Source organism: Microcebus murinus, chromosome 8 (genome assembly GCF_040939455.1).
Source record: "Microcebus murinus isolate Inina chromosome 8, M.murinus_Inina_mat1.0, whole genome shotgun sequence".
NCBI classification, from domain to species: Eukaryota; Metazoa; Chordata; class Mammalia; order Primates; family Cheirogaleidae; genus Microcebus; species Microcebus murinus.
Genome location: NC_134111.1, coordinates 57,394,805 through 57,408,101, shown reverse-complemented (window position 1 = coordinate 57,408,101; position 13,297 = coordinate 57,394,805). Strand labels below are relative to the sequence as shown.

At 37.2% G+C, this 13,297-nt stretch overlaps 1 non-coding gene and 1 pseudogene across 1 annotated transcript; one reads left to right on the top strand and one right to left on the bottom strand.

The window, feature by feature from the left end:
• Positions 1–4,813: 4,813 nt before the first annotated feature.
• On the bottom strand, positions 4,814–4,973 carry LOC142872773 (U1 spliceosomal RNA). The gene has a single exon (XR_012920875.1). It is a non-coding gene; the product is annotated as a U1 spliceosomal RNA (small nuclear RNA).
• Positions 4,974–5,153: 180 nt separating this feature from the next.
• On the top strand, positions 5,154–5,277 carry LOC142872436 (uncharacterized; annotated as a pseudogene).
• The last annotated feature ends 8,020 nt before the right edge of the window (positions 5,278–13,297 follow it).

Genomic DNA, 13,297 nt, shown 5'->3' with positions numbered 1-13,297 from the left:
CAATAAAATAATCCAAAAGTAAATTTTAGAAAATATATTTCATTTCTTATTTTGTCTTTGTTCTTCTGATTCAAACCATTTCAAAATACTTGAAAACAAATTTTGGTGGGTTTTATAAGTACTTGAATAAATTCAATCATATCATGGCAACCTAACCAATGCCCTGTGATATTTTCTGTTCTCACCCTATATCTATGTAAATTTTCTTCCTTTATTGAATGTGATTGTGTTGTTATGTGACATATTCTAGTAGTCAACCAATATTACACCTATATTGGCACCATTCAAATGCTATGATAATTTTGCCTAATTCATTCTAATATCCAATAACTTTCTTTCAGCTAGACAGCTCCAGATGCCTGTCTAATACAACTTGCGTCTTTATATGAGGGCCTGTGTAGATCAGATTAGATCGACAACTCAAGCACGAAACACTGCAAAGTAATATCTCTTTGTCTTCTCTGACTGCAAAGCCAAATCAATGCCAACAGGCATCTTTACATGTTATTGCACTTACTGTCAGTCAATGCCAAAATAGACTATCTTAACAGGGTTAGGAGTAGCAGTGTGGTGCTTAAAGTATGTGTGCTGCCAAGACAACAGGGTGTATCGCATCTGTTGCCTGGGATACATATCGACAACATCCAACAAACAGCTATATAGTTTAGTGTTTGAGAAAAGCCCAGGACATGCGTATCAATCAAAAACTTCAGGAGGAACAGGCTTAGAAGACAAGCACAATCCAAGTAGCCACAAAAAGGATCGAGGCCAAAGCACTAGCTATATATCAGATCTGTACATCAAATTTTCATAGGAATCCATAAGGATCTCTTACCTGCTAAAATTCTCTTTACCCAATGGCAATCTGCCTTAGATAGTGCCTATTCAGCAGGACCACATGAAGTGAAGAAATTAGTTTGACAATAAAAATAATTTTTCATTAACTTTTATCTATACATATTAACAATTTTGGTTTTTCCCAAGACTCATTTTTTCTGAGATGTTCTGTTTTGTGCATGACATGGCAGATTAAAGAAGGACACAAATTCCCGGATACCTTTTTCATCAAGGGATTCAGTCCATTTGCTCTCCTCTTGAATCTGAGCTGGCCTGTGGACAGACGTGTAGAGTAAAAGTGATGTTATTCTAGCCTTAATCTCACCTTTAAAAAAACTGGCAGTTTCTACTTTGGTCCCTTGGGGACCCAAGCCTCCAGGTAAAAAGTTTGATAACCACGCTGGAAAGAGCACATGGTGAGAGACAACTACTTGGAGAAAGAGAGGGGGTGGGGCCCAGGTGAGCCCAGCTTTCCAGCTGTCTCCATCAAAACAGCAGGCTTATGAGTGGAGCTGTCTTATTCCCTTCAGACTGGCCAAGGGACCAGCTGGATGTCACCAAGGGATCTCAGATGACACCTTATGAAGCAGAAGAATCACCCAGCCATGCCTGAATGGAATTCCTGACACATACAATTGTCAGATATAATAAAATGGTGGTTGTTTCAAGGTACTAAGTTTTGAGGGCATTTTTTTAATGCAGCAATAAAACAGATAACTGAAACACACGGACAGCAAACACAAGAATTTGGTGGTGTGGTTTTTATATGAATTTCAGATCCATGCGTTGATGACCAAACAATAAAATGACCCCATCCGAAAAACAGGGGAAGAATCTAGGCAGACAGTCGACCACTGCAGGGGTAGGTGACCTCAGAGCTGGCCTAGCAGAATTGCAATCCCTCCAACACTCAGCTCAGTCACCACTCCTTAGTTCTGCTGACTAGCCTCGGGGATTTTTTTCCAAAGGCCATAAAATTAAATTAGAATTCACTGCTTAAGCATAATGATTTCCTACTGTTTATGTGGGTTATCATTTACAACCAACTGGCATTTAATCAAACCACTATTTTTATTTCAGGACCAGAGGCCACAACATTGTGTATTTTCTCTACCTCCCTGTTGAGCAAAGCAGCTTCATCCAAGCTGTGAAGGGATATCAAATGGTTTATGAAAAATCAGCATGAAGTATTGTTTTCAAACATATTTACGATTTCACACCAACTTAGGAAGGATTTTGCTCATTTTGTTGATTGACACATAATTTTACATTTACATATATAATAATGTCAAAAAATAGAAATTAAAGGAACATAATCATATTCTAACACAAATGTACTTATCGTCAATTCTGATTTTGCCCTAAACAGGAAGTATGTAGAGTATTTACACTATTGCCCGGCCCAAGTGAATAATGCCTGCTTTGTGCAATTTGAATCTTCTAATGTCCACACTCTTTTCCTGCCCTTCCCTTGGCCTAAAATTTCTTCCCTCCTTCTTTCTTTCTTCTTCTTGAAATCAAGACTCTGCTAACTACCATGCTTGTAATGGCCACCCTTGGGCATGTCTGCCCTAGACATCTTCTAATTTTGAGAAATATCACTGTCCTTCCATGCAAGCCCTGTCCCTCTCCCCACACTGACCCTAAAAATCCACATGGCTGTAGGAAAATAAAATGCAAACAAACAAAACACATTTCTTTCTTTAAATTCACTTGCAACCACATTAGTCCTGACCTATTCCTTTTGAAGACTTTTCTGTCCCATCAAACTATAAATTGTTGCCCATAAATACCTATAGCTAATGTAAGTATATGTTTATTCCAGTCTTAAAGTTCTTATTTCAAAATACTTGCAATAAGTTACTTATGTCTTCCTTTCCTAATAAATTGGAAGTTCCTTATAGTGGGTAGGTTCCTAATTCATCTATCTCCTTACTACCAAGCATAGAACCTTCCTTGTAAATAGTAGGTATTTATTTAGCAAATGGTGTTAAATCCTATAACATCTGTCAAAATATTAAAATAAACAGAGAACTACAGAGGATTTTTTCTCCTTTTTGGTAAACTGTAATGACAGCGCAAATGCAACATGGTAATACACTAGTTGCTTACTATGAAAATCACATATGTAATTCCTCTCCTACCATGGAGTCTCTTGACAGTGCTGAGGGGAAAAGGACAAATTTCTGCCTATTAAATAACAGTTTAGTTATTATTAGGTTTGTAGTATCTGTGTGATTTGAGCCATGGTGTAATTAATTTCATATAATAAGCTGTATTCTGATAAGGCCTATTCATTTATTCATTTAAAAGAATTCATTGGCTTCAAAATCTCTTAAGAGCTCATAAGACAAAACTTTTGAAAATAAATAAAGCTGTATGGTGTTTCAGATGAATCACTAATAAAGCAAACAGGTACAGTAAGTAGGAAATTTACATATATGGGCAATCTCAGTTCAGGGAAATGTACATTGCATTTTATACGTGTTAGTAGCTGTCATGGCCGCCCTGCAGCTGTTGAAATTACAGGTTTTCAGTGGCAAGCGTCAGCCATCACTGTAATTATTATTATTTTATCAAAAACAATCACAGGGAGTATTTTAGGCTGACAAAAGCCTTCTAGGTCTTTGTTTATTCACTGCACCATATATTCTGCCCTCCATGCCAACTGAGTTAAAGTTCTCTTCCTCCTGATTTAAAACCTATCATTAGAGAAAGCAAAGGTTCCCATCTTTAACACAAAGTAAGATTGGTGCTTGGATAGAGTGAACACTAGCCTCGGAATGTAAATAAAGTAATGCACAACCTGAGAAGCTTTATTCAGCAGGCTTTCGGCAACATTCCCAGAGAGAGATTGCAGTTTACTACACAATGTCAAGTCAAGAGAAGTAAGGAAATGGGCAAATGCCAGGCTGAACAAATTAAAAACCTCAGATACAAGACTAACAGCTCAAGGAGGTCCAGTTTTCTATCTAAGTGGCAGTCACAGCAAAAACTGATACCTCTGCGGCCTGGATATTTCACCTCTGATAGCAAAAGATTGCGGTCGTGAAAAGTCTCTCACGGCACAGAGGGACCTTTTTCTCCTGTAAACTCCTCCGCAGCGAGCCTGTAGAAGAAGCATTCCAGCAAAGGCAGAGAACTCAGTGATGCAGCGCCTAGGAGAATTGTGACTTGACTTGTCAATCACAAGTCACATCAATGACTTGTTGAGGAAGCACAGCTACTGGACAAAGTACCCATCAGCTGGCGGGCGGATTATTGGAGTAGGTACTTCTAACAGTCTAGGTTGTAGCCACTACCACCAACAAGCATTTTAAACTGTATATCACACATTAATATTGCACATACTTTTAGTGCCCAATTATGGCAATGGCAGGATCACGGGATGATAGAGGTTCCATTTCTTAAGGCACTATTCAGGAAAAAAGAGATGTTCTACAACTGCTTATGAAGTAAAACAGGGGAGAAAAAAGAGTCCTAAACCCTTTAGCCTGTATTTTGCAAAGAAACTTTAAATATTTCTAGTAACGGTGTGAAGTCCCTCAGGAGCTGTTGCTACAAACTAAGAATGACATCATCCCTAAAAAGTCATGGTGTAGTATATGTAGTTTTAAATATGAAGTTGGATCCTATTGTTTGGCTCATAAAATTCAAAACTCATGAATAACAAGGCAAGCTACAGTCTTGAGGTGATCTTTGAATGTGAAGCACCTTTTCCACATCCTTTCCCACCTAAATTAGGTACTTTTTTCTAGTAGCACTTAAAAGAGTTTCAGCATTAAAATTAATGAATGTTTTAAGAGATGAGATTTTATTTGTACATCTAACACAGGACTAAAAAAAAAAATAAACAATTCAAACTGTAAGCTGAAATTCATATATTTGCCAAAGATTGAATATTATTAGTTTCATTACAATATTATAGTTTTAGATGTTTTTTAAATTTTGGCTGTCTCTTGTACAGCAAAAAAACAAGGAGAGTGCAAATGTAGTCGCCACTACCACTAGTTATACAGTGGAGTTTCCCACATGTGGGGAAACCGCGGGGTCAGCCCATCCAGAGTGCAATGGATACGCTTTGCCCTAGGAAAACCACTTTTGTGATCATGGTCACTTTCCTGCCATGTAAGTATACAATATTATCTTAAAATATAATGCACATCATTACATTTCAAGTTTATATTTGCTATTATTTGCTTCTTTTAGGAATTTCCCACTTAATTCTATTGTCATACTCAAAATATAAAATGTGATGTTAGGCTCAGGTGATACATGAGCTAAAGCTGGACATACTTAGAAATCACATACTTGCCAGCTTCCTAGTACTCAGCACAGGCTGTGTTCTTATGCTGACTGAACAGAAAGAGGAGATGGAGTAAACCCCATATACACTCCCAGGCCCTGCGCCTTGTCTGTATTTTGAATAGGGAAACAAGGAAGGAAGGAAGGAAGGAAGGAAGGAAGGAAGGAAGGAAGGAAGGAAGGAAGGAAGGAAGGAAGGAAGGAAGGAAGGAAGGAAGGAAGGAAGGAAGGAAGGAAGGAAGGAAGGAAGGAAGGAAGGAAGGAAGGAGAGAGAAAGAGAGAGAAGGAAAGAAAGAAAGAAAAAGAAAGGAAAGAAAGAAAGAAAGAAAGAAAGAAAGAAAGAAAGAAAGAAAGAAAGAAAGAAAGAAAGAAAGGAGGAAAGGAAAGAAAATACAAGAAATCATGTATACTTGCCCTGAAGTTAGAGAAAGGTTGTTTTTAGGAAAATCACAGTTTAACTCCATTAATATTAAGAAAATAGAACATTATCCAGTTTAGGTCACTGGTCTGTCTTTTCACTGCCAAATTGACAGGCTATTCTATAAGGTCATGCTTGAATATTTAACCCAGTCAAATTTTCTTCTTTTATTTTCATGGTTCAGTAGTCTCACCATTAATTTCCTCTGCAAATTAACCTGTTGACATTTCTCTAAATGATCCTATTCTAAAATTAGCAATTATTCTCCTTCTTTGTTTTTTATTTTAAAAACCTGTTAAAAGGCTTTGAAAAGTAAAATTTACACATGATAAAAGTAGACATCAATAACATTCTCTTGGTTTCAGAAAAAGTATTCTACCAAATAGGAAATGCACCAACATTTCCAAAAAGGATCTAAAAAGAAAGGAATGGGGGACACTGACACCTTCAAATGTAAAAACTGAAATACAAAAATAATCCAAAGAAAAAATGGCATAAGCTTTAAAGCCACTGAAGTCAGCAATGAGAAGGAGTTAAGCTGGGTATTACTCAATTTATATAAAGAAGGATGAAGCAAATACCCAAAATGCCTCAAGATATAAAATGGTTATTGTTGGCAGTTTGATGAGATTCAAACTCTGTGGAGAGGAATTGCAAAACCAATTTGTTATATTAAGGTAAATCTGAAATAAGTGGTAAATTTGCCCAGAGCACCAGGAACAAAAATCAGATCCTTTTTCCCCTTTATGCAAGCAGAGGACGGGCACCATGCATCATTTCTTCAAGTTTCTCTACATAGAGATAGTAACACACACATGCATTCCTGCACAAAAGGTGACATGCTCACATCATGGCTGCCTTACATTCACCTTTGTCACAACCCTATGCATGCACGAGATGAAAATACTTCCATCTAAGGAGTGAGGATAAGCAGGGGAATCCCACTCAGACAGCATAAGAAGGTATCACTAAGAGGAAAATGTTATCTCCTCCCCCCCCCAATGATTTCTTTCTTTGCTGAAAAGTCTCAGAAAAAAGGCAGAAAAATATATTTTGTGTGCAATTGAGAAAATTTGGATTGTTCCAATTATCAAATGACATTGCGGAAGTGCTCTTAATTTCTTAGGTGTGATAAGATACTGTAATTATGTATGATAATGTCCTTAGACTTAGAAAATGTATGCTGAAGTAATCAGAGATAAGTTCTAGGAAAAATTAGGGAGCGAGAAAAAAGAAAGATAAAGCAAATGTTACAAACGTAACAAAATAAAATGTCAAGAAATAACAATATTGCATTAATAGAAAAAATCTGATCATAGACTTTGTGGATCTAAACTTTGAGCGTTTTTTTATTTTTTATTTTTTTATTTCAGCATATTCTGGGAGGTACAAATGTTTAGGTTACATATATTGGCTTTGGCTCACCCGAGTCAGAGCTTCAAGTGTGTCCATCCCCCAGACAGTGTGCATCATTTTATTTTTATGCCTTATTATTATTTTTAATTGACACATGTTAACTGCACACACCTATGGGGTATAGTGTGATATGTTGATAAATGTATATAATGTGTAATGATCAAATCAGGGTAACTAGAATATCCATTGCCTCAAACATTTATCATTTCTTTGTGTTGGGAATATTCAAAATTCTCCCTTCTCTCTATTTGAAAATATACAATAAATTGTTAACTATAGTCACCCTACAGTACTATGGAACACTAAAACTATTCCTCCTATTTAGCTGTTATTTCCTATCCGTAACTACCCTCTCCCTAACCCCCTATCCCCTCTACTCTTCTCAGTCTCTAGTAACCACTATTCTCCTCTCTACTTCTATGCAAACAACTTTTTAGATTTCACATGTGAGTGAGAATAGATGGTATTTAACTTCCTGGTCCTGGCTTATTTCAATTAAGATAATGTCCTCCAGGCTCATCCTTTTTGCTGCAAATGACAGGATTGCATTCTTTTTTTTAAGACTGAATAGTATTCCATCATGTATGATAACAATTTCTAATTATAAATGAGTTCATGATTATTTATTTTTAAAGAGTACATGAGTTACACTCAGCACAAAGCATGGTTTCTGGCACATACCTTTTCTTCTTCGACCACTTTACTTTTCAATACACTACATGCCTCTTGTGGTACATACCTTCCAATGACCACTTTAGCCATTTGGTGGTATGTGTAGGGAGAACTGACCAGGACAGCTCTACACTCTGTGTAGCGGAATTGCAAAGCCAATTTTCTCTATCAAGGCTAAGTCTGCAATGTCACAGATGCACAAAGATGCTAAGGGCTGAGAAGCTCGGGGGAAGAATATTATATTGTGGATGGGAGAAAGAGTAATTAAGCTTTTAGAAAGATCCTAAATAAGTAATGGACTACATATGCATGTTGCTAGACAGGGTAGGGAGTAAAAGAGTCAAGTCAAAGGGAAGAGCATCAGTTCTTTAAGATATTTTTTGTTTCTTTAGCCACATTATACATATCGCTCATTTATAAATACTAATTTGTCTATACGTGAAAAAAATCAATGTCTCTAAATATTACACCTTAGCCTCACCAAACTTTTAGTAACAATAGTTTAAAGCATTAGCAAAAAAACCTGTAAGTGCTCTAAGAGTGGATTTTATAACAGCAGATCTGTTCTATACTATGCACCTAGGGTAGGGATATGAAAATAATGAATATTTCATTTTATTCATTGATCATTTCATTAAAAAATTAATTGATTTTCAGACATACTAGGTGCACAAATTTCTACCCTCTTTTCTCTTCTCCTCCCAGACAGGTCTCCAGAATCTTACATTCCTTTCTCATCCATAAGACCATCTGCTGATAACTATAATTCTAGGAACCCTTTCTCATCTAAACTTTTTTCAGAGCATATGGAACTTCATTGTACCCTTGGGTACAAGATGTTAGACTTGCCCAGAACCATCTGGAAATTTTCCAGAACTAAAAAGTAAGAAACTTCACAAGATGCCAAGAGCTTACACAAAGATAAGGTTGTTTTCTGGGACAAACTGGGAAATCTGAACAAGGAAGTAAGACAAAAATCTTATTTGCAGGCTTATTTCTTCAATTAGTGGTTTTTGTAATTTTTTTATTTAATTTTTTTGTTTGTTTGTTTGTTTTAGGCAGAGTCTTGCTCTGTCATCCTGGGTAGAGTGTAGTGGCATCATTGTAGCTCACAGCAACCTCAAACTCCTGGGTGTCAAGCAATCTTCCTGCCTCAGCCTCCTGAGCAGCTGGGACTACAGACACACACAAGGATGCCTGGCTGATTTTTCTATTTTTAGTAGAGATAGGGTCTTCTCTTGATCAGGCTGATCTGCAACTCCGGAGCTCAAAAGATCCTCCTGCCTGGGCCTCCCAGACTGCTGGGATTACAGGCATGAGCCACCATGCTGCCAGCCAGTTCTTCTTTCAGAAAGGAAGGAAGGTCTTTATGGTGATAATTGCCAGGGGGTGCTGATTCAATAAGAGACTGTGAAAGATTTTGCAATGTGGGAGGTCAGCACAACTTTGTAAAAATGACTTGCTATGAAAGGGCATAAATAGCACGTTGCTTGCATCCATTTTGCAGTGATATCCTAAGATCAAACCACATAGATTTCTCTTTGCTACATTATTCCAGGATCTTAAGGAAGCCATGTTTGCTGAGGACAGAGGGAAACAGGTAGCAGGAATACACTTGACTTCAAAGGGAAAGATAAATGCCTAACTACATGTGTGATCTTTCTGTGGCTGACGACTTCTGGTAAAGCATGATTCGTGGAGTGGCTTCAGCGTCCACACTGCACGATGACTAGATTCTAAGAGTGGGTGTCCCAAGAGAGCCAGGTGGAAGTTGTGCCACTTTTTATGACCCTACTTCAGAAGTTGCATAGTGTAACTTCCACTGTAGTCACACGCTTCCCTAGAGTCAAGGAGGAAATAGAGACCCCACTTCTTAACAGAAGGAATATTTAAGTCACATTGTATCAATAAGAAGAGTATGTGGGAGAGGACATGTTAATGTGGCCATTTGTGGAAAATACAACCTGCCACACTCACACAACAGGATTTTCAGAGCTGGAATAGTGTGTCAGACTATTTGTTTTCAATTTGACATTCCCTGCTCCTATCTTCATTCTCTTCTGCATAGCAGAAAAAAGGTCTGAAATTACAGTTTTAAAAATCCCTTTGCCCATAGCTTCTGGTATACATTCCCCCATGAAGGCATACTTGGAGAAAACTTGGAAAGAAGAGACAGAGAGGCATTATCTGTTAGCAGCTGCCGGCAACAGCTGAGATCAGCAGCAACAGCTTCCCTGGGCTTCTGGAAGTTTTCCTGAGAAACATTCACTGCAGCACCCAGGATCGTTAATGGGGGTATCACTGCAATTCTTGAACTTCTGAATTTTTGAAAATAGCCTTTCTGACCTTTTTTTTCCCTCAGCTCTTCCAGTGAGTGTGGAATTCTTTAGTTCCTTCTACTAAGAACTCTTTTTACTCCAACTGCTTAGGGTAGCTCCTGTTTCCTCACCAAGCCCGGATGGATACGGATGGGCTTTGGGATTGGTTGATTTGGGTGCTTGCTGTATTCATGCTCAAATTTGGCTCAGAATAAATCTCTTTAAAATTAAAAAAAGAAAGAAAGAAAGAAGTCTTTTTAGCATCTCTGGGTAACACGGCTTCTTGAGTGGACACTGACAAGGAGGTCGATTTAAGGCCACCATATTCCTTTTCAGGGGTTTATAGTCCAAGCTGTATTGGTGCCACTCAATGGAGAAGGGGTGGAATGAACATTAAGAAGATAAACATAGTGTCCTGTATGCATTCCTTCCTTGTTTTTTGTTTTCTTTTTGTATATTATACAAACTATTCTCACACATTTATTCTTTCAGGTGAAATTTAAAAGCATGATATCATATTTTCTTTTTAAAAATTGGAGTCTTTAATAAGATGTACTTAAATGTGTAGATTAACTTGGGGATAATTTCAGTGTTTGAAATATTGAGGCTTTTCATTAAGAAATGTTTTCTTTTGTGTTCTCAACAAAATTCTACAATCATGTTTTTATATAGATCTTGGCCATTTTTGTTTAGTTTTACATATTGTGGTAATTTTTGATGATGTTATTATGAATGGACTAATATTTCCTCTCATATTTTCTAACTGATTAGTATTCTTGCATAATAAATTGTTAGAGATTAAGCTCAACAAGAGAAGAAAAGTCCAGAAATATTCTCCAATTTATTTATTATTGCATAAGAATAAGAATCACTGTACACTTTATTCTTCAACCTTGGAGAATTATATATTAAACAAAATGAATACCACATGTGTAATGCAACTTTATTCTAAATGCAGAGGTAATATTTGTCTGTCTCCAGTAAGCAGTATGATTAACCATGTAAAAGAAATCCCAAGAAAAGATAACTTTAAGTACTAAGCAAAATATTAGTACCACTTTTTAATGGCTGAACTTAGTTTATCACAACTTTTATTACATGATTTCCTTAATTTGTCTTATCAAATATTATTAAAAGTCCTATATTCACCCATCTTCATCCCATAACTTAACCTTTTTTATACACAATAAACATATCTTGCAATTGACCCTTAGCTCTGGAAGTTTTTACATTTTAAACATCACTAGCCTTTTTTGCAGGCTAATCCCAGGTTTGCTGTAGTTCTATGCCATCAATAGTGAAGCTTTTTAAGAATTCAGATGACAAAATCCCAGTCCAAACTCTCCAGCATTATTGCATCTTTAACAATGATCCATATATACAACCAGAGTTGAGACCCTCCTGCTCTAAACCTTCAAAGAAATAATAAATGCTCCATGATCACAACAATATTTTGATTTGTTAAAATAATAGCCAACATTTATTGAGTAGTTGCTAAAAGCCAGGCATTGTGTTAAGTCTTAATAACTTACATATTTAATTGTATTTAATTATGTCTCTCCTTTGGTTCCTGGACTACTATACTGGGATCACAGGACCATCTATCATCCATGAGTTAATATATATGTGGTATCGTATCCTATAAGACTGTCACCCAACATTGTAAGATGTTAACCCCAAACTGGTGTCCTAGCTGAGCTGTTGATAGATAATCACATTCCTCTTTGGGGCAAAAAGAGTCTGAATGATGTCTATGGTAGGAAAAGCAGATTCTATGACCATGCATGCATTTTTATATAGACACAGACTTTGCCACAAAACTAGTCTTTTGGTCTAAAATGATGTTATTCAGGATCATATGTCAATACATGTGGCAATTAATAAGCCCTCAAAATGGTAGTGCTGGAAGAAAAGACAAATCCAAATCTGGAATAGATGTCAATTTAAGTAAAGGCAAGTCACTACTCCTCCTGTGATGAAAAAGCCCTGGTCTGTTTAAGGGATTGTACCATATTGAGGGTTAGTTTCTACAAATGCCATGTTGAGCATAAGCAGTGGGAATAGATTGATCAGCCATTGTCAGAATCCATATGACTGGGCCCATTCATAATTTCATCCCTGCCATAATGACACATTCTACATGGGGCCCATTGTATAAGTCTGAGAAGAGAGGGAATATGTAACATTCACAGGACAATTCATTCTGTGTGGTTGTGAAAGGCCTCCTTTGTAGTAAATGCTCTCTGGTGGGCATTTACATGAGACACAAAACCATGCATATTTTGTGCCTACTCTTATAGCTCCATCTACATGCCTCCACACAAATTTCCTCATCTCCAAACTCCTAGCTTTGCTCCTTCCAAGCTCCTGAGACACTGACCAAGCTTTTATTTATAATCTTGGTGTGAAAAATCCACATTGGACCATCTCTTCCTCCATGGAGTGCAAATGATCAAATGCCCTGTGCTGCCCATCAAAAGAATTTCCTTTCACTAGTGTGCTAGCCATCTATAAGTACAAACGTGGGGAGGCAGAAATTGATTTTTTGTTATAATACCTTCACCATATTAACATCATCATATTAACATCTTTGAAACAGGACTAACTTGGCTTTTTTCCTTCTTTGTTAGTAAACCACAAGGAATCCCCCGTGAGACATAAGTATTATCTGAGCAGGAGGGGTTGGTGAAATACATGCAAGCATCAGGGGAAGTTGGGTAACCTGTTATGTAACTTAGTTTTACCTTTGGAGCTTCTCAGCATTGATTATAAATATACTATTTCTGCTACACTGCTAGAATTGCTAGATTTAAATATTTACTGGATCTGGTAATACCCAAGTCATGATGGGAAGCTCCAGGATCACAGTCACTTGATGTGCCATGGTTAAGGTCTCAGTCTCTACTAGGACCCAGTAGTGCATCAGGAGCTTCTTGTCAAATAGAGAGTAACTGCCTGCCACAGAAGATATGACCTTACTCAAGGAATCTGTGCTAGAAACCTCCTTTTAGAACTCAGCAGAGAACCAACCCACTTAGGATCATTATCCAATATAGTTACCTCTTGTGTGTTCAGATCTGTTGGCTCATACGTCTAAAGTAGCAGAACATCTTTCACTGCACTCTAGACCTAGGACAGAGCGCTCTCTATGTGTGCAACATTCAAAACTAAACCCTTTTAAATCTTCCCATAAGTGGATCAAAACAGTGCTCCTAAGTGTGATTGATTTATGCTGCCTTCAAAATAAGGTCTATCTCTTACACTCAGAGCTGTTAGCATGTGATGTCTTAGAGGGCATCCAATGCAATTGCTACTTCTTCTTACCATATCT